Source organism: Lucilia cuprina, chromosome 3 (assembly GCF_022045245.1).
Source record: "Lucilia cuprina isolate Lc7/37 chromosome 3, ASM2204524v1, whole genome shotgun sequence".
NCBI lineage: Eukaryota > Metazoa > Arthropoda > Insecta > Diptera > Calliphoridae > Lucilia > Lucilia cuprina.
Genome location: NC_060951.1, coordinates 26,804,643 through 26,828,351, shown reverse-complemented (window position 1 = coordinate 26,828,351; position 23,709 = coordinate 26,804,643). Strand labels below are relative to the sequence as shown.

Below are 23,709 nucleotides of genomic sequence, written 5' to 3'. Positions count from 1 at the left end.
CAGAATATATATACTTTATGGGGTCTTAGAGCAATATTTCGATGTGTTACACACGGAATGACAAAATCAATATACCCCCCATCTTTTTTGATGGTGGGTATAATAAAACACTGAGTAAAAAACTTATTTTTAAAGTTTGTTTTTTTTTAGTCCATTTTCTAACTACTAACAGACAATTCAAATTATACAACTATAAGTAACTGTCTTAATAAAGCTTCATTTTCGAAATGTTTCTTAAGGATGTCTTTTGAGGCTTTAGGCACTTTCATACAAACTTTCACAATGCCATGCATAAGACTTGTATTTTTCTTTGAACATTGTTGAAAATTTTGATTGTCAAAAAAAAAAAAAAATGTCTTATTTCTCCTTCATAACTGACACACGCCCACAGATACAACTTTTTCGTGTTTGTGTGAGAGTATGAATAAATGTAAATTTAAGAAAACGAGACTATTGTGTTCATTGAAGCATTATTCCCTTTCAAAATTCATGTTGAAAATAAACAATATGGCTTAAAACAAATTGTGGCATTTCACGTTAATTTCACGCAACTAATGATTTCTTTTGGTTTACCAATTTCCATTTGAAATGAAAAGTATTTGGTTATAAAATTTAATTTAAGCAAACTTTATATTTATTTTGGTATTTATTAAAATAGACATATGAATGTTTGTTTTGTAACCATATATTCTTATTTCAACATAAATTTTTATTTCAAATTACAGCGCTATAAAGGATACTTTTTCATGAATTTTCTTAATTAAAATAAAAATTCTGTAAAATTAAATTCATAAAATTTTTATATAAAAAACTAAATTATTTTAATAAAACAAAATGAAATATATATTTGAGTGTAACATTTTATGTGCAGAAAAATGCAGTTAGTATGTATATTTTTATACCCTCCACCACCATCAGTGGTGATATAGGGTATATATAATTTTGTCATTCCGTATGTAACTCCAAGAAATATTCATTCATTTATTTAGTTTTTGGCACTCTCTAAACGTTGTACGTTGCCAGGTGTTCCGTGGGCGACCAGGGCGACGATGACCTTGGGGGTTCCATTCCAGGGCTTTTCTCTCGATGTCATATATTGGTCTACGGAGTGTGTGGCCTATCCAAGTCCATTTGCGTTTAAGTATCTCCGTAGCAACAGGAGACATGTTCGAGATCGATAGTAGCTTTTCATTTGTCGTCCAATTTGGCCAGAATATTCCGTTTATTTGCCGGAGGCAGCGATTAATGAATTCTTGTAGTCTGGCCATTCGATGTTGTGTTGTACCTAAGGTAGTGCAACCGTATAGCAGTATTGATATGACACTACAGTTGAATAGGCGTATTTTCGTCCTTCCAATTGCTTGGCTCTAATTCGTCTTTTATCACGGATGTACCCTTTTTAAGTGAGATAGTGGAAATTAAAAAACAAAGTTTAAGCTTTTTACTTATTTTGGCGTTGGATTTTATTTACAGTTTAATAGTTTTGGACTTGTTAAGAATATTAATTTGAGTTTTTTGTATATAACTAACAAACGCATATTCTAAACAAAAAAGTTTATTTTCGATCTTTAAAAAAGAGAATTAAACTAGAATGTTCACATACATATGTCCCAGAGGGCTGATCAAATAATAATATTATTGTAGCAATAGCGTTATATTCAAAAGGTTTTTTTTTATAAACCAGCACAGCACTATTTTATTTAGTATCATAAAGCAATTTGAAAAAAATTTAATATGACATAATATGACTAAAAAAATTTTCATTGCTTTGTCACTCACTTTTTCCTCCTTGCATGTGCATTAGGGTGACCCCAAAATGAAAGTTGCTAATGTAACCAGAAAAAATTAAAATTTTGTTCATTCTAAGTATTTTAAATTTTTTGTCATAATATCAATATTTGGAGAGCAGGATCAAAGGATGAAAATTATCCTTTTTTAAGGTTTTGATATGTCTTGCGAATAAACCATATGCAATTTTAAAACTATATGCAACGACTTTAGGAAGTAATTTTAATGACATAGCACTTTTATCTATATGACTTCTTAGTTTTTACAAATGTTGTAATAATTCGGAAAATGTTTAGATTTTTTTTATATTTTTACAAAAATTTATTTCGTAAAAATTTTAAAAATTATAAAATTTGAATTGCTTTTGCTATAACACATAAATGCTATTGAAAGCATATTTCAAGAATCTTCCTTGTGATACTTAATTTATTTTTTTCTTTGGAAAAATCATAAAAATTATTAAAAGGACCTTCTCATCAAATATTGAAACCAGGACAAAAATTAAAAAAATATATATCTTAAATTTAGTTAAATTTTCATTTTAGTTGAAAACATTGAAATCTTATTTTTCGTCCATACTAACGGGATCACCCTAATATACATAGTATATTCAAATATGTCCTATAAACATGTTATATATATAGTATATGGTATATTAAACATAGGAAAAACAACAAGTTGTGTACATGTTTTTCTGTGATTTGCTTCATCAAATAAAAACGTTTATATTGCAACATCATAATCATAATAATAAAAGTTTTACTAAGGCACACATGTCGTCACCTGAAATACAAAATAGCACAAAACAACACTTTTCAGAATTTAACAAAAAAAGCAAATAACTAAAATAAATTTAATGTTATAATACACATGACGTTTTCTTATGGTTTTACTAATATAAATAAATACGTTTGAATGTGTTACATTTGAAATTGATTTGTAAGGATGTAAGGGATGTACCCTTAGAATTTTATTTTTGAGATAGTTTCGTTTGCGTTTTAGGTGACGATACATCCATAGATATTTACATACATACAGATATCACACATAAATGAAGAGACCCACACATGACTATGATATCATACATGAGAATACATTCATAAGTATTTAAGTATAAACAAGTAAACCAATTATATTCCTATATACCCATATATAGGCTAGGATCAAATATTGTCTTATATGCATAATTTTTGTGTTCAAAAAAAAAAATATATATATTGTGTTAATTTTGATCAACATATTAATTTCCATAAAAATGTATTTTAAGATCCGATATTGCCAACAGAGATACAGATCATTGTTATTTAATATTATAAGGACCTCGACATCTAACGAATAATTTTAGAAAATCAATCGTTTAATGGTGGGTATAAAAATACTAAAATATAGAGATAGTTATTTGCTACAATGATATGTCATTACAGTATTTTATCAAAAGCATCCAGTAATTGTGCAGATTGTCTCTACTGTGCTGTTGATAGTTACTATTATGTTTATGACACATACAATCATGCAACAAGAGGCCACTAGTGTATATAAAGTAAACCTACATTCTTTAACACATAAACATTACAACAGTTCTATGAAGATTCAATGTATCCATTTATTTAATATATTTTTTTTTGATGACTTAAATTTATATATTATTCGATTCAGAACCTCGGTTGTTTAAGTTCATATTAAAGTTCTAGTACCTAAAAAAATATTTTTCAGCAGTAATTTACTATTGCAGACTAAATTGTATTTCTTTTTAATAGGGTCAAAGGCAAATATTTAACTACAGGGATATTTTAACACATTTTCAGAACACATATTATTTGATACAAAGAGGGCGTGGGTGCCTGAGTGTTTTGTTTATGCGGAAATAAAAGTGTATGAGTTCAAGCATAAAAATATGTGATTGTTGTAACACTTTTTATGACCTCCACCTCTACAAGGAGGACTGTAATATGTGTGTATGTTGATGTTTGCAACACTTAAAATTAATAGTCTTACACATTTTAAAGTATACCAATCAGCTTAGATATTTATCGATTTAACAACGTATGCTTATGTGCATGTATGAAGACTGCTTAACATTCGTACAAGATTTTATCTAATTCACATACTCAGCTGACTCAGAAGATCTAAGATCTTATCCGTAAATATTTAAAAAAAAATCATTAAAGATTAAAAATTTATACAATTTATACATTTTTTTTAAATTTGGGTCTAGTGATGGACTTATTTCAGCTAAAAGCATGTTTACACAAACACCGTAATTGGAAGCAAAAATTAAATTTCATACAAATGCGTCATAAAAGAACTTATTTTTCAGTACAAATGTATGAAATTTCGGCGGCGATAACGGTGTATGCGGAAATGAGCTTTAGGGAAAGAAATTTTACTTGGGTATTAATAACTTTGTTATTCCGTGAGCAATACCAAGACATATTTATCTAAGATTCTACAAATTATATATATTTCTGGTCCTTATTAAATTCTGTGTCGATTTAGCTATATTCATCTGATTGTCTGTTTAAAATATCGTTTCCAATGAAAAATGTTGTAAGTAAAAATTTTAGACTACCTCGAAAGTACTTTTCTAATTCTCAATTAGTTTTCTCTTTACCAAAAATAATTCGACGAATTTTATTACACATTATCGCCCAGGGAGGAATTAAGTTCAAAATCAAAAGAATGTAAATTAGGGTGTCCCGTGGACCACTTCAAATCTTTTCGAATTAGGTGTAAAAATTTCGTAATTTTTTATTGTAATATAGAGAACACATTAATTTCCAAAAATTCTGAAATGGACTAAAGCAAATGCCAAACTATTTTTTAAATATTTTCTGTATATTTTCATATAGACCAAAAATTTTCTACAAAAAAAAAAAAATTGAATTATTTTTGCAGTAATCATCTCAAAATTACGAAATTTTTAAGACCCATTTCGAAAGAATCTAAAATATTTTATTTTTGGAAAATAACACAGAGTTCGAGATTTTCAGTCGCTGGTAGCGAACTAAGGATCATTAAAAAAATATATTTTTTATTTTTCTCGTGTTAATAAGTTATTTCTACATGAAATTCTTAAAAAGGCTGTTCCTCGGGTCCTTCTAATGAATATGTTCTCGGAAATGGATTTATTTAAAAGGTAAATATATTGGAATAATATTATATATGAATACAGCTGATATCGGTCATGAACATATTTAAAGTTGTATCTCAACTTTCTAAAATAATTTTATCATATATATGTATGTATGAATGTATATTATATATAAGTATATGATCAAAAAGTGTTCCATAGAATTATGGAGCAATTACCACTGATGTTATAAAAAAGAAACAAAATATCCCAAGAAGTTACTTTTGTGGCAAAATAATTTAATTATTTGTAACATCCGGCTCGGTTAACACAAAATTATATATTACGGAGTATCTACAAAACCGGTTTTGTAACCTTCATAAAACGGCACAGAGTTCCTTCATATTTTCGACCCGACTTAACAGCATCATGGAAAAATAGTGGTATTCAAACAATATTGAAAATCTTCTATCACGATGGATAGAATTAAACAGAAAATTTATCTCAGGGTATGATCAATTTTAGGAAACAGTAAAAACTTTAATAATGGTTTTTCGGAAAAAGTGAATTACTTTCTAGGTTTTAATGTTTTCTGAATTATCAATTTTCGAAAACAAAATCTATTATTCAATAGTTCGGAAGCCGATTTACAAAACCTTCCTACAGACAGCTTGCTTGTCCGTGAATTACTTAAAAATTTTGGTATTTTGACAAACTTGAATTGGTTTAAAATTAATCAATCTTTAAACTCTGTGAAAGAAAACATAGTCTTTGATGGGCATCGAAGCAACAGCACACAGTCATTAAGGCTGCTGTGTTACTCCAACTCACATTTATTTTGACTTGCAAATCAATTACGGCTTTCCTATTGTCTAATATATCCACCACAATTTCTTATTTCTTACTAGCATATCCTTTCTAGAATGTTCTTTGTTTTTTGCCCAACACAAAGATGTGGCAGAGAAATGGGTCAGTGTTGCTATAAGTTTGTATATTGCCAAAACGTTTGCCTAAACATTTTACCTGTTTTACCAGTTAAAATAAGAAGCAAATAAGTAGGAGTTCTGGAAAACCCACAAACAATAAACATATTTAAAATTCTAAAGGAATAGTGTTTATTTTGATTTGGAAATTTTTACAAACACTCCTTAGGTACACATTTTAAGTATGTATGCTGGCACTATGGTTATTGTTTGTTTCTCATTTACATAAATACTTTAAGTCAGTTCAAGGTTATATAGTTGACATATTTTGTTTCACATTTTTAATCTATTTTAAAGCATTACAAAAACTTTGAGATTGAAAAGTAAAAGTAAATGTGTTGGAAAAGGTTGGCCGGTGAGAAAGACAAATATTTTTGTTTCAGTTTTAGGAAGTTATTTGTTAATTTTATATTTTAATACCAAAAATTTTTGTTTAAAACAAAATTTAATGCTCTTAAAAAATTTGTTAATATATATTTTTTAATCATTGTTAAGATAATGATTGTCAGTGTAATAATTAAAAGTAAAATAACATATTTTTATAATCTTAGTAACAGACATAATAATGATATCAAAGAGGATAGATTTTCGTTCAGTAGAAAAGTAATTAAAATAAAATAAATTGAAAAAAATATTATACTTTTCTTTACCTTAACCTATAATATCTAATATTTATGTTTAATAACCTTCTTTTCGCATTCACAAAGTTAAAATAAAAAAGAAAAAAATTCTTACTTTTAATTGCAAGATTTCTTAGGTCGGATTTTTTAATTCTTAGAAAATATTTTTTCATTATTCAACATTTCTCTGCAGCAGTTTCAAGAAATTTTTCAGAATTCCCTAGAAACAATAGTTGTAGAAATTAAAAAAATTTCAGGAAATATTTTTTCAAAGTTTGTAACTTCAATACATTTTACTCTACTACTACAGATTCGTTCTCATTAAAATCTTTACTCCGATGTTGTTATGTATTTAAAATTTATTAAAGTGCAATTCTAGCTCATCTCTGGTTTTCGTTACTTAAATGTAGTGTTTCTTATGTTGTTGCAGTGGGTTAAAAAATCTAAACAAGAAAACCAATCCAGTTGCAATAGCCTTCGGTCAGTTTAACTCAGAGCCATTACACGGAAGTTTGGTTTCCTCTTCTCCAATTCGTTTTAGGAATAATCCAATCGTAAAAAAAATTTCCTGTTGCATACGTGCAGAAAAATACCAATTAGTTTTTTTTTCCACGTTCAAAACACTACTATTCCCTTTTTCTCCCATAGATAAACATACATTTCCATTAGAATTGTTTGAGATGTTAAAGCAAGGCAACGTATTTAACTGACAAAATCCAAATAACAAGAAAGTACTTTGAGGTTTATTCGAATGTAATGAACTGATGCTTTCAGCATTTCTGAACTAGAGGTAGAATACTGGTGAAGTTATTTAGCTTCTACAAATGAAGTAGTTTACAGGAAAACATTTTGAGGGAGAAAACCTCTAATACTTTAGTTAAGGAATATTTGAATACGATATAAAATCGAACGGATATCAGTTTAATTAAAATGAAGAAACATTTTTTTTGAATAGACCTAGCAAAAATTTCAGAACTTGTTTTAAAAACAACTAGTTCTTGAACGAGTGCAAATAGAACTACTTCAAATTCTTAAACAACAACCTTGAAACTTTTGGAACTTATTTCAAAGAACATTATTTCTGTTCTAAAAAACTTTTAAACTGTTTTCAAGGAACTAGTTCTAAAACATTAATTTCTCCTTGGTACTATTATAGTTCAATGGAATACATACTAGTTCCAAAATACCTTCTTGTAATCAGTTTAAAAAAAGCTTTAGTAGGACTAGTTCCGAGGTTGACCAATTGTGTGTCGATTCTATAAAAAAATCATTGGTCTCAACTTCAAAGTAGAACGGGAATTTTTACTGAGGACTGTATATAGAAAAATTGGGCAAGTTGTGATAGATTAGATAAGAGGGAGCCTTAAGCACTGCGATCCCATTTTTGGATCTTTTTAAGTTAAATTCACGTATTAAAATAACAGGTTTGATTGGTGAGAGGTTGAAAATATCCTTCGGGGCTATTGTTGCAGCTCCTAATATTCTTTCACGACGAGTCCTTAGTGTTGGACAATTGAACAATATGTGTTCCGAGTTTTCATCCTGACAGCCACATCATAGCTCCGATGTGGCGTTTCCATTGATGAACTGATGATATCTGAGACCACAGTGTCCCGTGAGTAGTCCCGTTAGTATTCCGAGATCACTTTTGTTAAGCAATAACAGCTTTTGGAATTTTATCTTGATAGCGTGATTAAGCGCTTAGTCTGTCTAAGCCCTGTTGTTGACTGTCTAACATTATGTAAATTCTCGGACCCCCTAACCTTCTCCTCAAGTACTCTCTGGCACAGATGTAGATGGCGTAGAGTTCCGCCTAAAAGATTGGGGTATATTTTCCCATGGAAGTTAGGACCACAAATGCCTGCTCCATCTGTATATTTGAATCCGTCAGTAAACCATACTTGATCAGCAATTTGCTGCCACCATATATGATCGGCCCATTTGTTCCTATCGGGTATTACAACCTTGAAGGTACGGTCAAAAACGAATGTTGGTGACCCCACAATTATGGACGCATAAATTATGTTTTAGTGAATCGTATTCAAATTTATAAACGTTATGAACATGTAAATCTAAACGGCAACTAAAATAGTTTTAAAATCTAATTAAAATAATTATTTCGACATTATTTTTATTTGAGTCCTCATTGTGCCGAATTGTTTTGCATTTCTCAGGTTAACACCATAGATCAATTCGCTCGTTTCATTCGTACCTTTCGTATTTATTATTTGTTTAGTTAGTTAGTTGGTTAGCTAGGTAGTGAGGTTAGTTAGTTAGTTGGTTAATGAGTTAGTTAGTTAGTCAGTTAGTTAGATAGTTAGCTAGTTAGTTAGTTAGTTAATTAGTTAGTTAGTTAGTTAGGTAGGTAGGTAGGTAGGTAGGTAAGTAGTTACTTAGTTAGTTAGTTAGAAGCGCTCATTACCTTCTTGTTGAGAATCGACTTTATGCTTTCGGTCTATCATTGGATGGGATTACGGTCTTAGCTTAAGCCTTGGAACATTTCAGTTCAGAAATTTTAATAAAGAGCTTCTGTTTTTATTGTGTTTTATTTTAAATCAACTCAGTTAAGAAATTTTCATGTAGCAAAAGATTTCTAAATTTCTGTGTTCTTTACTGTTCTTAATCTTTCTTCTAAATGTATGTGTTCTTTAATGTTCTTAATCTTCTGGGATTAAAAGTGTCTAGAACACCATATATATAAGAATGGGTGAAGCCATACTTATATATCTTATACAAACTGTTTTTAATTAACTGTTAAAAGGTTTCACGATTAAGTTTTTACATTTTTAAAAATAATTATATTTAAAGTTTTTCTTTTTATACCCACCATCAAAAAAGATGGGGGGTACATGATTTTGTCATTCCGCGTGTAACACATCGAAATATTGCTCTAAGACCCCATAAAGTATATATATTCTGGGACCTCGTAAGATTCTAAGACGATCTAGCCATGTCCGTCCGTCTGTCTGTTGTTGGCACGATAGCGTCCACAAAATAAGAGATATTGAAATGAAATTTTCCCAAAATATATTTTATTGATCAGAAATGTTTGGTATTGAAAATGGGCAAAATCGGTCAACGATTTCACATAGCCCCCATACAAATGTACCCCCCGAAATACTGTATAAATAGCTTCAAATATTCACAAATTCGTTTTTTATGAAGCAAATACCACAAAATTTCGCATAGGTCAGTTTCTTGACGTCTGCAAAATAATTCTGCATTATGGCGGACATAGGACCATAATTGGCCCTACCCCCCATATAAGGTCCCCCTTAGAAAATGACTAAAAAGCTTATTACTGGCTTAAAAATGGGAATATAGCGATGAAATTCGACACGCATAAGTTTTATACAAGCCAATATCTCTCAACCAAATTTTACGTATATCGGTCCATAATTGACCCTACCCCCCATATAAGGTCCCCTTCAGAAAATGAGTTTAACGCTCATTACGCTCTTAAAAATAAAAGTATAGCGATGGAATTTGACATAAGTTAGTCTCTTACTAGCCAAAACCACTTTATGAAATTTTATGTGGATCGGTCCATAATTGACCCCACCCCCCATTTAAGGTCCCCGTCAGAAAATGACTTTAACGCTCATTACTGGCATAAAAATGGGAATATAGCGATGAAATTTGACATAAGTAAGTTTTTTACTAGCCAAAACCTTTCTATGAAATTTTATGTGGATCGGTCCATAATTGACCCTACCCCCCATATAAGGTCCCCTTCAGAAAATGACTTTAAAAAATACAATTATAGCGATGATATTTGACATAAGTAAGTTTCTTACTAGCTAAAACTTTTCTATGAAATTTTATGTGGATCGGTCCATAATTGACCCTACCCCCTATATAAGGTCCCCTTTAGAAAATGACTTTAACGCTCATTACTGGCTTAAAAATACAAGCATAGTGATGAAATTTTACATAAGTAAGTTTCTTTCGCCAAAACTTCTCTATTAAATTTTATGTAGATCGGTCCATAATTGACCCTACCCCCCATAAAAAGTCTTCCCATAAACTTTATTTAATGCTCATTACTGGGTCAAAAATATGATTACAACAATGAAGTTACACAGAAGTAAGATTTATACAAGTCGAGATTTACCAAATTTTATGTGGATCGGTCCATAGTTGACCCTTCCCCCCACATAAGGCACCCTTCAGAAAACGACTTTAGCGATAATTATGGGCGTAAATATATCGAATATAGCGAAGAAATTTGAAATAAGTATGTATCTTAGGAACCAAAACCTCTATATCAAATTTTATGTGGATCGGTCTATTATTGATACTAGCGCCCATATAAGGTCCCCTCCATAAAAATACTTTAACGCTCATTACTGCCTTAAAAATACGAGTATAGCGATGAAATTTCACAGAAGTAAGTTTTTCACAAGCCAAAATCTCTTTACCAAATTTTATGTGGAACAGGCCTTAATTGATCCTACCCCCCATGAGGTCCCTATCAGAAAAATACTTTAAAGCTCAGTACTGGCTTAAAAATACTAGTAGATTTATGAAATTCGACATAAACTACTTTCGTGTAAGCTAATATCTCTATCCCTTCTATAGCAACCGAAATCTCTCTATCAAATTTTATGAGGATCAATCCATAATAACACCACCCCATATAAATTCCGCCCCAGAAATGACGCGAAAAATATGAATATCGCAAGGCAACTCGACATAAGACAATTTTGATTTAAAATCTGAAATCTTGAACTGAAATTTTCCTACAGACTTTTATGGTCCATATATATGTATATGGTCCATATATATGTATAAATAACCCTACTCTCTATAAAAATTAACACTGTCAATAGTAAAACCCCCATTAATGGACCTCTTTCAAATGTTACCCTGATGTTCTCATTAATATCGATATATAATAATAAAATATTCAAAATATCAATGTTCATTTATATGGCAGTGATTTGATGGTGGGTATAAAAGATTCGGCATAGCCGAATATAACACTTTTACTTGTTTTTATACCCACCATCAAAAAAGATGGGGGGTATATTGTTTTTGTCATTCCGTTTGTAACACATTGAAATATTCGTCTAAGACCCATAAAAGTATATATATTCTGGGTCCTTATTAGATTCTAAGACGATCTAGCCATGTCCGTCCGTCTGTCCGTCCGTCTGTCTGTCTGTCTGTTGAAAACACGATAGAGTCCAAACGGAAGTAGCTAGCGAGCTGAATTTTGCACAGATACTTATAGTTCATGTAGTTTGTTTGGTATTGAAAATGGGCAATATCGGTCCACGATTTCGCCTAGCCCCCATATAAGGCCCCCTTTAGAAAATGACATTATCGCCAATAACTGACTGACAAAAGCATCAATAGCGCTGTAATTCGGCACAAACATGTTTTACAGGAACACAAATGTCTTCATAGAATTTTATAAGGATCGGTCGATAATTGACCCTACCCCCCATATAAAGTCCCCTTCAAAAAATGACTTTGTCACCCATAACTGGCTAAGAGAGGCATCAATAGCAGTGAAATTCGGCACAAACATGTTTTATAGGAACATAAATCTTCTTGTAGAGTTTCATAAGGATCGGTTTATAATTGACCCTACCCCCCATACAAAGTACCCTTCAGAAAATGCCTTTATCGCTCACAACTGACTAACAGAAGCATCAATAGCGGTGTAATTCGGCACAAACATGTTTTATGGTGACATAAATCTCTTCGTAGAATTTTATAAGGATCGGTCCATAATTGACCCTACCCCCCATATAAAGTCCCCTTCAGAAAATAATTTTATCGTCCATAACTGGCTAAGAGAAGCATCAATAGCAGTGAAATTCGGCACAAACATGTTTTATGGGGACATAAATCTTTTCGTAGAATTTTATAAGGATCGGTTCATAATTGACCCTACCCCCATATAAAGTCCCCTTCAGAAAATGACTTTGTCGCTCATAACTGGCTAAGAGAAGCATCAATAGCGGTGAAATTCGGCACAAACATGTTTTATGGTCTCATAAATCTCTTTGTAGAATTTTATAAGGATAATTGACCCTATCCCACCTATAAGGTCCCTTTCAGAAAACGACTTTAATGCTCATATCTACCTTAAGAAGCATATATATAACAATAATATTCGACATATAAAAGTTTTATGGGAACAAAAATCATTTTCTTAAATTTTATGAGGATAGGTCCATTATTATCTAACCCCTAATAAGGTGCCCTTTAGACAACGAATTCAACGCTCATTACTACAAAATTCTACATACACAAGTTTCGTGCGAGCCAAAATCTCCCTATCAAATTTTATAAGGATCGATCCTTATTGAAAGTAAGAATATCGGTTCACGTTTTCTCCTATCCCTATTATAATGCCCCCTTCAGAAAATAACTTTATCGCTAAGAGATGTATCAATAGCGGTGAAATTCAACAGAAACATGTTTAATGAGAACATAAATTTATGCTTTATACATATATATAAAGCAATAAAATTCGACATAAAAAAGTTTTGTAGGAAATAAAATCATTTTCATAAATTTAATGAAAATGGATTTATAATTGACCTTACCAATGTCCCCTTTTGAAAATGACTTATTACTGACCCAAAAATGTGAGTACATCAGTAAAATTCTACATAAACATGAATGATTTGATGGTGGGTATATAAGATTCGGCATGGCCGAATATAACACTCTTACTTGTTTTTTTTTGATATCGAGTGGCATATTGCAACAAAACTATAATTTCAAAGAAATCTATAAATTGTCTTAGCTATTATATCAAGACTTGATTTTGAAATTTCCTTCGATATTAGCTTAAAGTACTCTTATTAGCATCATAATCTTACTTTGTCTTAAAATATCCTTAGAATTCTTGAAACTTAACATTAAGCTCTTTATGAATAAATTTGCAAAACACTTTAATATATAAAATATTTATTATTTCTTTAAACTACTTATGATTTATTACATGAAAAAGTAATTGCAGTAGTTGTATGAAATATATAGGACATACCAGTAGTCATTCTTTACTAACCATTATTTTTTTATTCCTTTTAAAGTTGTGTTGTTGTGCAGGGTTTAAATCCTTTTTATGCTTAAATCCTCTTCGTGTTGTTATGGTGAGAACGCTTTAAAGGTGCCACTTTTAAACGTAAAACGTGTATTGTATTTTAAATTATGTTTGCTGCAGTTATTGCTTATAAACTGATGTTTATGTGTTGTTATCGTTTATATCGTATTCCCAGTAACAATAACTACGACAGAAATAACTACAATGGCACAACAAATGGCAGCAGTAGCAATAATACACCATACAATAAACTAACTGATGTTATAGCCAATAGCATTGGCAATACAAAAACTAATACGTACAATGTTAAACACACTCACACTTACATATATGTTATATGTATAGACACTTGCAGATGCTTGTTTAGTAGTAAAGTATTTTCCCCTTTAGTAAGTCAACCAGATGTTGTTGCTTTTATATAGACATTTATTATTTTATTTTTATTTAGTTGTTGTTATTATTAGTAATGGTTGTTTGCTTGTTATCGTATTCTAGAACGAGAATTGAAAGGATTGTATTGAGGTCTAACATTTGATGTGAGACATTAAAGATTTTTTTTAGAATTTTGTTTTTGTGTGTGTCAGTGTTCACTGTTATTTTATGGAAATTTTAATTTACACTTAACTGCTCATCTATTGAAATGTAGATTCAATTCTTTTTTGCTTTTATGTATTTCTATTATAATGTTTGTTAAAATTTTTTTCTAGCTTCTCTTTCCCTTTTATAATTTTACTTATTGTATTCACTTGAATATAGGTCACTTTTACTCACTCATTTACTTTTATACTTGCATACATGGTATAACAATAGATTTTCTATGTTGCACATTTTTATTGCTAAACTTTGCATAAAAAAACATTAACTCTTTTTGAAATATTTTTTTTAATTAATAAAAAATGTAAACTTTTGCTCTATTGACATTTAAACATTTAATTTAAATGTTTTAACTTTTTTTTTGCAAATGCAATTAAATTTGTTTTTGTTTTACTACAACAAACAAAAAAACTATTAATTGGTTTTGTTTTTAGCAAAAATGTTACACCAGACAATACTAGCAAAAGATAACCGCCGAAATTCACACAACCGTCAAGCGTAACATTAAAAGTTGTACTACTGCTGCTGCTGGTTGCCATTGAGCTATGGAGTAACTCCAAAACAACAATAATCTTTAGAAGAACACAGACACCCATATACACACAAACACACTCGCTCAGACATACTTACACACTCCAAATAATATTGTTGTAGCTGTGATTCCTTACGCACCGGGATTCAATTGTTGCCTTTGTAGTATTTGTAAAAGAGCTCTTAAAAATTACAATACTCATCTTTACTCCCCACAAAAATACCCTCACATATACACTTTATTGACGGATGAAAAGCTAACAAAAATGTTATACTCTTTAAAATTAAAAGAGAAGTTCTCTTTAAATAAGAGAGTTAATAAAATACATAATTAAAATGATGTGCTGGTGTTGCCAAATGTTGCAGTTGAAAGCTGTAAGAATTAAAAAATCTGATATTGTTTGTACCCAGTTAATATTTCTGAATTGTTAAATTGTTTGATTTGAAATGGACTCTAATATGTAGAGCGTATACTTTATTTAAAACATAAGGTAATTAATTATTTGGTATACGTTGTGGACTACTCTCTCTTATACATATAATTCATTTACCATTTATTTAGAAGATAACAAAATCAAATATTTTTAAGAATCGATGAAACTGAATTAAAATGTTAATCTTTTAAAATAAGTAAATATTTAGATACATTTTGTTTTAATATACAAAAACACATGTATGTCCATAATTTCAGACCATCAGAATTATATCCCTCAATTTTAAGAACATTTAAATTTTTCAAGTTTAAATCAAGTAGGAGTGTTATATTCGGCCATGCCGAATATAACTGTCGCTGTCGGGCTCTTCCAATGTATCCCTAGATTCTTCATCCAGGCACAAAACACCTTCCAGAAGGGCTTTTGTTCATCGGCGGGCCGCCGAGCGCATCGTTGAGCGTCATGGCGCCAAACCCAACGATACTTTAACGGGAGACGAGAAATCGTCCATTGATTAAGCGAAAAGCCTCCTGGCTAGGCTAAAGGGCTCCAATCCTCCAGCTGAGGCAGAAGTGGTTTGACCTGCTGCCGAGGCGCCTAAACGGCAACGATCTGAGGAGGAGACCCTTCTATGCCGAACGACCAGCCGACTAAACGTCAAAAACAGGCGCAAACCATCGTCATCTATAGGCCTTTCAGTGAAGTGGCTAGAAACCCACTGGTTAGGGCTATTGTTGACCTAAGCAACAGCGACGGAGCCACCTCCCAGGAAAAATGAGGGTCTATCCATCAGAAGATGCTAGGCGTATACTGGAAGAACCTAAAGGAGAATCCAGGACTCGCATTCATTTTGAAAAATCTATGGGGTATGGAAATGATTCACTGGTTGCCTTTCTTGACATAGAAGGTGCTTTTAATAACGTAAATCCTGCTTTTATCTGCCAATCTCTGTCTCGGGCAGGGCTTGGTAGGTCCGTTGTATATTTATATGACACTTTTTTTAGGAAACAAAATTTAAAAAAATATATAAAATTTTAAAGTTTTTTTTACAGAACTCATTAAATATAAGTTAAATTAGCTTTTAAAACCAAATTTTTTAAAATAATTTTTTGCTCTATTTTTATACCCACCATCAAAAAAGATGGGGGGTATATTGATTTTGTCATTCCGTGTGTAACACATCGAAATATTGCTCTAAGACCCCAAAAAGTATATATATTCTGGGACCTCGTAAGATTCTAAGACGATCTAGCCATGTCCGTCCGTCTGTCCGTCTGTCTGTTGTTGGCACGATAGCGTCCACAAAATAAGAGATATTGAGATGAAATTGTTTGGTATTGAAAATGGGCAAAATCGGTCAACGATTTCACATAGCCCCCATACAAATGTACCCCCCGGAATATTGTATAAATAGCTTCAAATATTCACAAATTCGTTGTTTATGATGCAAATACCACAAAATTTCGCACAGGTCAGTTTTTTGACGTCTGAAAAATATTTCTGAATTATGGCGGACATGGGACCATAATTGGCCCTACCCCCCATATAAGGTCCCCTTTAGAAAATCACTAAATAGCTGATTACTGGCTTAAAAATGGGAATATAGCGATGAAATTCGACACACATAAGTTTCATGCAAGTCAATATCTCCCAACCAAATTTTATGTATATCGGTCCATAATTGACCCTACCCCCCATATAACGTCCCCTTCAGAAAATGACTTTAACGCTCATTACTGGCATAAAAATGGGAATATAGCGATGAAATTTGACATAAGTAAGTTTTTTACTAGCCAAAACCTTTCTATGAAATTTTATGTGGATCGGTCCATAATTGACCCTACCCCCCATATAAGGTCCCCTTCAGAAAATGACTTTAAAAAATACAATTATAGCGATGATATTTGACATAAGTAAGTTTCTTACTAGCTAAAACTTTTCTATGAAATTTTATGTGGATCGGTCCATAATTGACCCTACCCCCTATATAAGGTCCCCTTTAGAAAATGACTTTAACGCTCATTACTGGCTTAAAAATACAAGCATAGTGATGAAATTTTACATAAGTAAGTTTCTTTCGCCAAAACTTCTCTATTAAATTTTATGTAGATCGGTCCATAATTGACCCTACCCCCCATAAAAAGTCTTCCCATAAACTTTATTTAATGCTCATTACTGGGTCAAAAATATGATTACAACAATGAAGTTACACAGAAGTAAGATTTATACAAGTCGAGATTTACCAAATTTTATGTGGATCGGTCCATAGTTGACCCTTCCCCCCACATAAGGCACCCTTCAGAAAACGACTTTAGCGATAATTATGGGCGTAAATATATCGAATATAGCGAAGAAATTTGAAATAAGTATGTATCTTAGGAACCAAAACCTCTATATCAAATTTTATGTGGATCGGTCTATTATTGATACTAGCGCCCATATAAGGTCCCCTCCATAAAAATACTTTAACGCTCATTACTGCCTTAAAAATACGAGTATAGCGATGAAATTTCACAGAAGTAAGTTTTTCACAAGCCAAAATCTCTTTACCAAATTTTATGTGGAACAGGCCTTAATTGATCCTACCCCCAACATGAGGTCCCTATCAGAAAAATACTTTAAAGCTCAGTACTGGCTTAAAAATACTAGTAGATTTATGAAATTCGACATAAACTACTTTCGTGTAAGCTAATATCTCTATCCCTTCTATAGCAACCGAAGTCTCTCTATCAAATTTTATGAGGATCAATCCATAATAACACCACCCCATATAAATTCCGCCCCAGAAAATGACGCGAAAAATATGAATATCGCAAGGCAACTCGACATAAGACAATTTTGATTTAAAATCTGAAATCTTGAACTGAAATTTTCCTACAGACTTTTATGGTCCATATATATGTATATGGTCCATATATATGTATAAATAACCCTACTCTCTATAAAAATTAACACTGTCAATAGTAAAACCCCCATTAATGGACCTCTTTCAAATGTTACCCTGATGTTCTCATTAATATCGATATATAATAATAAAATATTCAAAATATCAATGTTCATTTATATGGCAGTGATTTGATGGTGGGTATAAAAGATTCGGCATAGCCGAATATAACACTTTTACTTGTTTTTATACCCACCATCAAAAAAGATGGGGGGTATATTGTTTTTGTCATTCCGTTTGTAACACATTGAAATATTCGTCTAAGACCCATAAAAGTATATATATTCCTGGGTCCTTATTAGATTCTAAGACGATCTAGCCATGTCCGTCCGTCTGTCCGTCCGTCTGTCTGTCTGTCTGTTGAAAACACGATAGAGTCCAAACGGAAGTAGCTAGCGAGCTGAATTTTGCACAGATACTTATAGTTCATGTAGTTTGTTTGGTATTGAAAATGGGCATATCGGTCCACGATTTCGCCTAGCCCCCATATAAGGCCCCTTTAGAAAATGACATTATCGCCAATAACTGACTGACAAAAGCATCAATAGCGCTGTAATTCGGCACAAACATGTTTTACAGGAACACAAATGTCTTCATAGAATTTTATAAGGATCGGTCGATAATTGACCCTACCCCCATATAAAGTCCCCTCAAAAAATGACTTTGTCACCCATAACTGGCTAAGAGAGGCATCAATAGCAGTGAAATTCGGCACAAACATGTTTTATAGGAACATAAATCTTCTTGTAGAGTTTCATAAGGATCGGTTTATAATTGACCCTACCCCCCATACAAAGTACCCTTCAGAAATGACTTTATCGCTCACAACTGACTAACAGAAGCATCAATAGCGGTGTAATTCGGCACAAACATGTTTTATGGTGACATAAATCTCTTCGTAGAATTTTATAAGGATCGGTCCATAATTGACCCTACCCCCCATATAAAGTCCCCTTCAGAAAATAATTTTATCGTCCATAACTGGCTAAGAGAAGCATCAATAGCAGTGAAATTCGGCACAAACATGTTTTATGGGGACATAAATCTTTTCGTAGAATTTTATAAGGATCGGTTCATAATTGACCCTACCCCATATAAAGTCCCCTTCAGAAAATGACTTTGTCGCTCATAACTGGCTAAGAGAAGCATCAATAGCGGTGAAATTCGGCACAAACATGTTTTATGGTCTCATAAATCTCTTTGTAGAATTTTATAAGGATAATTGACCCTATCCCACCTATAAGGTCCCTTTCAGAAAACGACTTTAATGCTCATATCTACCTTAAGAAGCATATATATAACAATAATATTCGACATATAAAAGTTTTATGGGAACAAAAATCATTTTCTTAAATTTTATGAGGATAGGTCCATTATTATCTAACCCCCTAATAAGGTGCCCTTTAGACAACGAATTCAACGCTCATTACTAAAAATTCTACATACACAAGTTTCGTGCGACCCAAAATCTCCCTATCAAATTTTATAAGGATCGATCCTTATTGAAAGTAAGAATATCGGTTCACGTTTTCTCCTATCCCTATTATAATGCCCCCTTCAGAAAATAACTTTATCGCTAAGAGATGTATCAATAGCGGTGAAATTCAACAGAAACATGTTTAATGAGAACATAAATTTATGCTTTATACATATATATAAAGCAATAAAATTCGACATAAAAAAGTTTTGTAGGAAATAAAATCATTTTCATAAATTTAATGAAAATGGATTTATAATTGACCTTACCAATGTCCCCTTTTGAAAATGACTTATTACTGACCCAAAAATGTGAGTACATCAGTAAAATTCTACATAAACATGAATGATTTGATGGTGGGTATATAAGATTCGGCATGGCCGAATATAACACTCTTACTGTTTTTTTTTGATATCGAGTGGCATATTGCAACAAAACTATAATTTCAAAGAAATCTATAAATTGTCTTAGCTATTATATCAAGACTTGATTTTGAAATTTCCTTCGATATTAGCTTAAAGTACTCTTATTAGCATCATAATCTTACTTTGTCTTAAAATATCCTTAGAATTCTTGAAACTTAACATTAAGCTCTTTATGAATAAATTTGCAAAACACTTTAATATATAAAATATTTATTATTTCTTTAAACTACTTATGATTTATTACATGAAAAAGTAATTGCAGTAGTTGTATGAAATATATAGGACATACCAGTAGTCATTCTTTACTAACCATTATTTTTTTATTCCTTTTAAAGTTGTGTTGTTGTGCAGGGTTTAAATCCTTTTTATGCTTAAATCCTCTTCGTGTTGTTATGGTGAGAACGCTTTAAAGGTGCCACTTTTAAACGTAAAACGTGTATTGTATTTTAAATTATGTTTGCTGCAGTTATTGCTTATAAACTGATGTTTATGTGTTGTTATCGTTTATATCGTATTCCCAGTAACAATAACTACGACAGAAATAACTACAATGGCACAACAAATGGCAGCAGTAGCAATAATACACCATACAATAAACTAACTGATGTTATAGCCAATAGCATTGGCAATACAAAAACTAATACGTACAATGTTAAACACACTCACACTTACATATATGTTATATGTATAGACACTTGCAGATGCTTGTTTAGTAGTAAAGTATTTTCCCTTTAGTAAGTCAACCAGATGTTGTTGCTTTTATATAGACATTTATTATTTTATTTTTATTTAGTTGTTGTTATTATTAGTAATGGTTGTTTGCTTGTTATCGTATTCTAGAACGAGAATTGAAAGGATTGTATTGAGGTCTAACATTTGATGTGAGACATTAAAGATTTTTTTTAGAATTTTGTTTTTGTGTGTGTCAGTGTTCACTGTTATTTTATGGAAATTTTAATTTACACTTAACTGCTCATCTATTGAAATGTAGATTCAATTCTTTTTTGCTTTTATGTATTTCTATTATAATGTTTGTTAAAATTTTTTTCTAGCTTCTCTTCCCTTTTATAATTTTACTTATTGTATTCACTTGAATATAGGTCACTTTACTCACTCATTTACTTTTATACTTGCATACATGGTATAACAATAGATTTTCTATGTTGCACATTTTTATTGCTAAACTTTGCATAAAAAAACATTAACTCTTTTTGAAATATTTTTTTAATTAATAAAAAATGTAAACTTTTGCTCTATTGACATTTAAACATTTAATTTAAATGTTTTAACTTTTTTTTTGCAAATGCAATTAAATTTGTTTTTGTTTTACTACAACAAACAAAAAAACTATTAATTGGTTTTGTTTTTAGCAAAAATGTTACACCAGACAATACTAGCAAAAGATAACCGCCGAAATTCACACAACCGTCAAGCGTAACATTAAAAGTTGTACTACTGCTGCTGCTGGTTGCCATTGAGCTATGGAGTAACTCCAAAACAACAATAATCTTTAGAAGAACACAGACACCCATATACACACAAACACACTCGCTCAGACATACTTACACACTCCAAATAATATTGTTGTAGCTGTGATTCCTTACGCACCGGGATTCAATTGTTGCCTTTGTAGTATTTGTAAAAGAGCTCTTAAAAATTACAATACTCATCTTTACTCCCCACAAAAATACCCTCACATATACACTTTATTGACGGATGAAAAGCTAACAAAAATGTTATACTCTTTAAAATTAAAAGAGAAGTTCTCTTTAAATAAGAGAGTTAATAAAATACATAATTAAAATGATGTGCTGGTGTTGCCAAATGTTGCAGTTGAAAGCTGTAAGAATTAAAAAATCTGATATTGTTTGTACCCAGTTAATATTTCTGAATTGTTAAATTGTTTGATTTGAAATGGACTCTAATATGTAGAGCGTATACTTTATTTAAAACATAAGGGTAATTAATTATTTGGTATACGTTGTGGACTACTCTCTCTTATACATATAATTCATTTACCATTTATTTAGAAGATAACAAAATCAAATATTTTTAAGAATCGATGAAACTGAATTAAAATGTTAATCTTTTAAAATAAGTAAATATTTAGATACATTTTGTTTTAATATACAAAAACACATGTATGTCCATAATTTCAGACCATCAGAATTATATCCCTCAATTTTAAGAACATTTAAATTTTTCAAGTTTAAATCAAGTAGGAGTGTTATATTCGGCCATGCCGAATATAACTGTCGCTGTCGGGCTCTTCCAATGTATCCCTAGATTCTTCATCCAGGCACAAAACACCTTCCAGAAGGGCTTTTGTTCATCGGCGGGCCGCCGAGCGCATCGTTGAGCGTCATGGCGCCAAACCCAACGATACTTTAACGGGAGACGAGAAATCGTCCATTGATTAAGCGAAAAGCCTCCTGGCTAGGCTAAAGGGCTCCAATCCTCCAGCTGAGGCAGAAGTGGTTTGACCTGCTGCCGAGGCGCCTAAACGGCAACGATCTGAGGAGGAGACCCTTCTATGCCGAACGACCAGCCGACTAAACGTCAAAAACAGGCGCAAACCATCGTCATCTATAGGCCTTTCAGTGAAGTGGCTAGAAACCCACTGGTTAGGGCTATTGTTGACCTAAGCAACAGCGACGGAGCCACCTCCCAGGAAAAATGAGGGTCTATCCATCAGAAGATGCTAGGCGTATACTGGAAGAACCTAAAGGAGAATCCAGGACTCGCATTCATTTTGAAAAATCTATGGGGTATGGAAATGATTCACTGGTTGCCTTTCTTGACATAGAAGGTGCTTTTAATAACGTAAATCCTGCTTTTATCTGCCAATCTCTGTCTCGGGCAGGGCTTGGTAGGTCCGTTGTGGGCTTTGTCGAGAATCTTCTCTCAAACAGGATCATTGAATCCTTCCTAGGAGATACAGTAATCTCTATAAAAGCATTCATTTTGAAAAATCTATGGGGTATGGAAATTATTCACTGGTTGCCTTTCTTGACATAGAAGGCGCTTTTAATAACGTAAATCCTGCTTCTATCTGCCAATCTCTATCTCGGGCAGGGCTTGGTAGGTCCGTTGTGCGTTTTGTCGAGAATCTTCCCTCAAATAGGATCATTGAATCCTTCCTCGTACAGCGCTAAATATCTGGGCGTTATCCTTGATAAGAAATTATCTTGGAGTACAAACGTACTCTCTAGGGTATCTAAAGCCATTACGGCACTATATGTTTGTAGGAAGGCCATAGGAACATGCTGGGGCATAAATCCAATGAATGTTCACTGGCTCTTTGAGGCAGTTATTAAACCTATTATGCTTTACGGGGTTGTTCTCTGGTGGCAGGCGCTTGAAAAGGCTTCACACAGACAACAACTGGAAAAAGTAATGAGATCAACTGCGCTTCTTATCACAGGCGCTCTCAGAACAACTCCTTCGAAGGCGTTGTTCACTGTGCTCAACTGGCTCTCAGTCGATCTCCTTGCAAGGAAATTGGCTATGTCAACTGTAGCCAGATTGAGTGTAACTGTGGAAACAATGCTCCATAGGCCATGCTAGGATCATAGATCTTATACCGAATAATCAGTACATTGGTGATTATTGTATTCCGGTACCGTCTCTAGTGAGAATGTTCCAATATTATATCTCTTCGGAGTCTGAAGAATCTCTCCTTCCGCCAAATAATTGCTTCCGGGTGTATACAGACGGATCCAAGACGACGAAAGGAGTTGGTGGTGGCATTTTCATTGAGGAATTTAAAACGAAGAT

The 23,709-nt window shown here is 32.1% G+C and overlaps 1 protein-coding gene across 4 annotated transcripts in view; it reads right to left on the bottom strand.

Moving 5' to 3' along the window:
• The window catches only part of LOC111686578 (hemicentin-1), a 191,460-nt gene that overhangs the window by 105,886 nt on the left and 61,865 nt on the right, over window positions 1-23,709 (bottom strand). Inside the window, exon 1 of one of the 4 annotated variants that reach the window (XM_046947187.1) lies at window positions 13,492-14,645. The exons of the other annotated variants lie outside the window; for them this stretch is intronic. The gene's annotated coding sequence lies outside the window, so the exon portion shown is untranslated. Of the gene's footprint in view, window positions 1-13,491; window positions 14,646-23,709 lie in introns of those variants that run through there. 4 annotated transcript variants of the gene reach the window in all.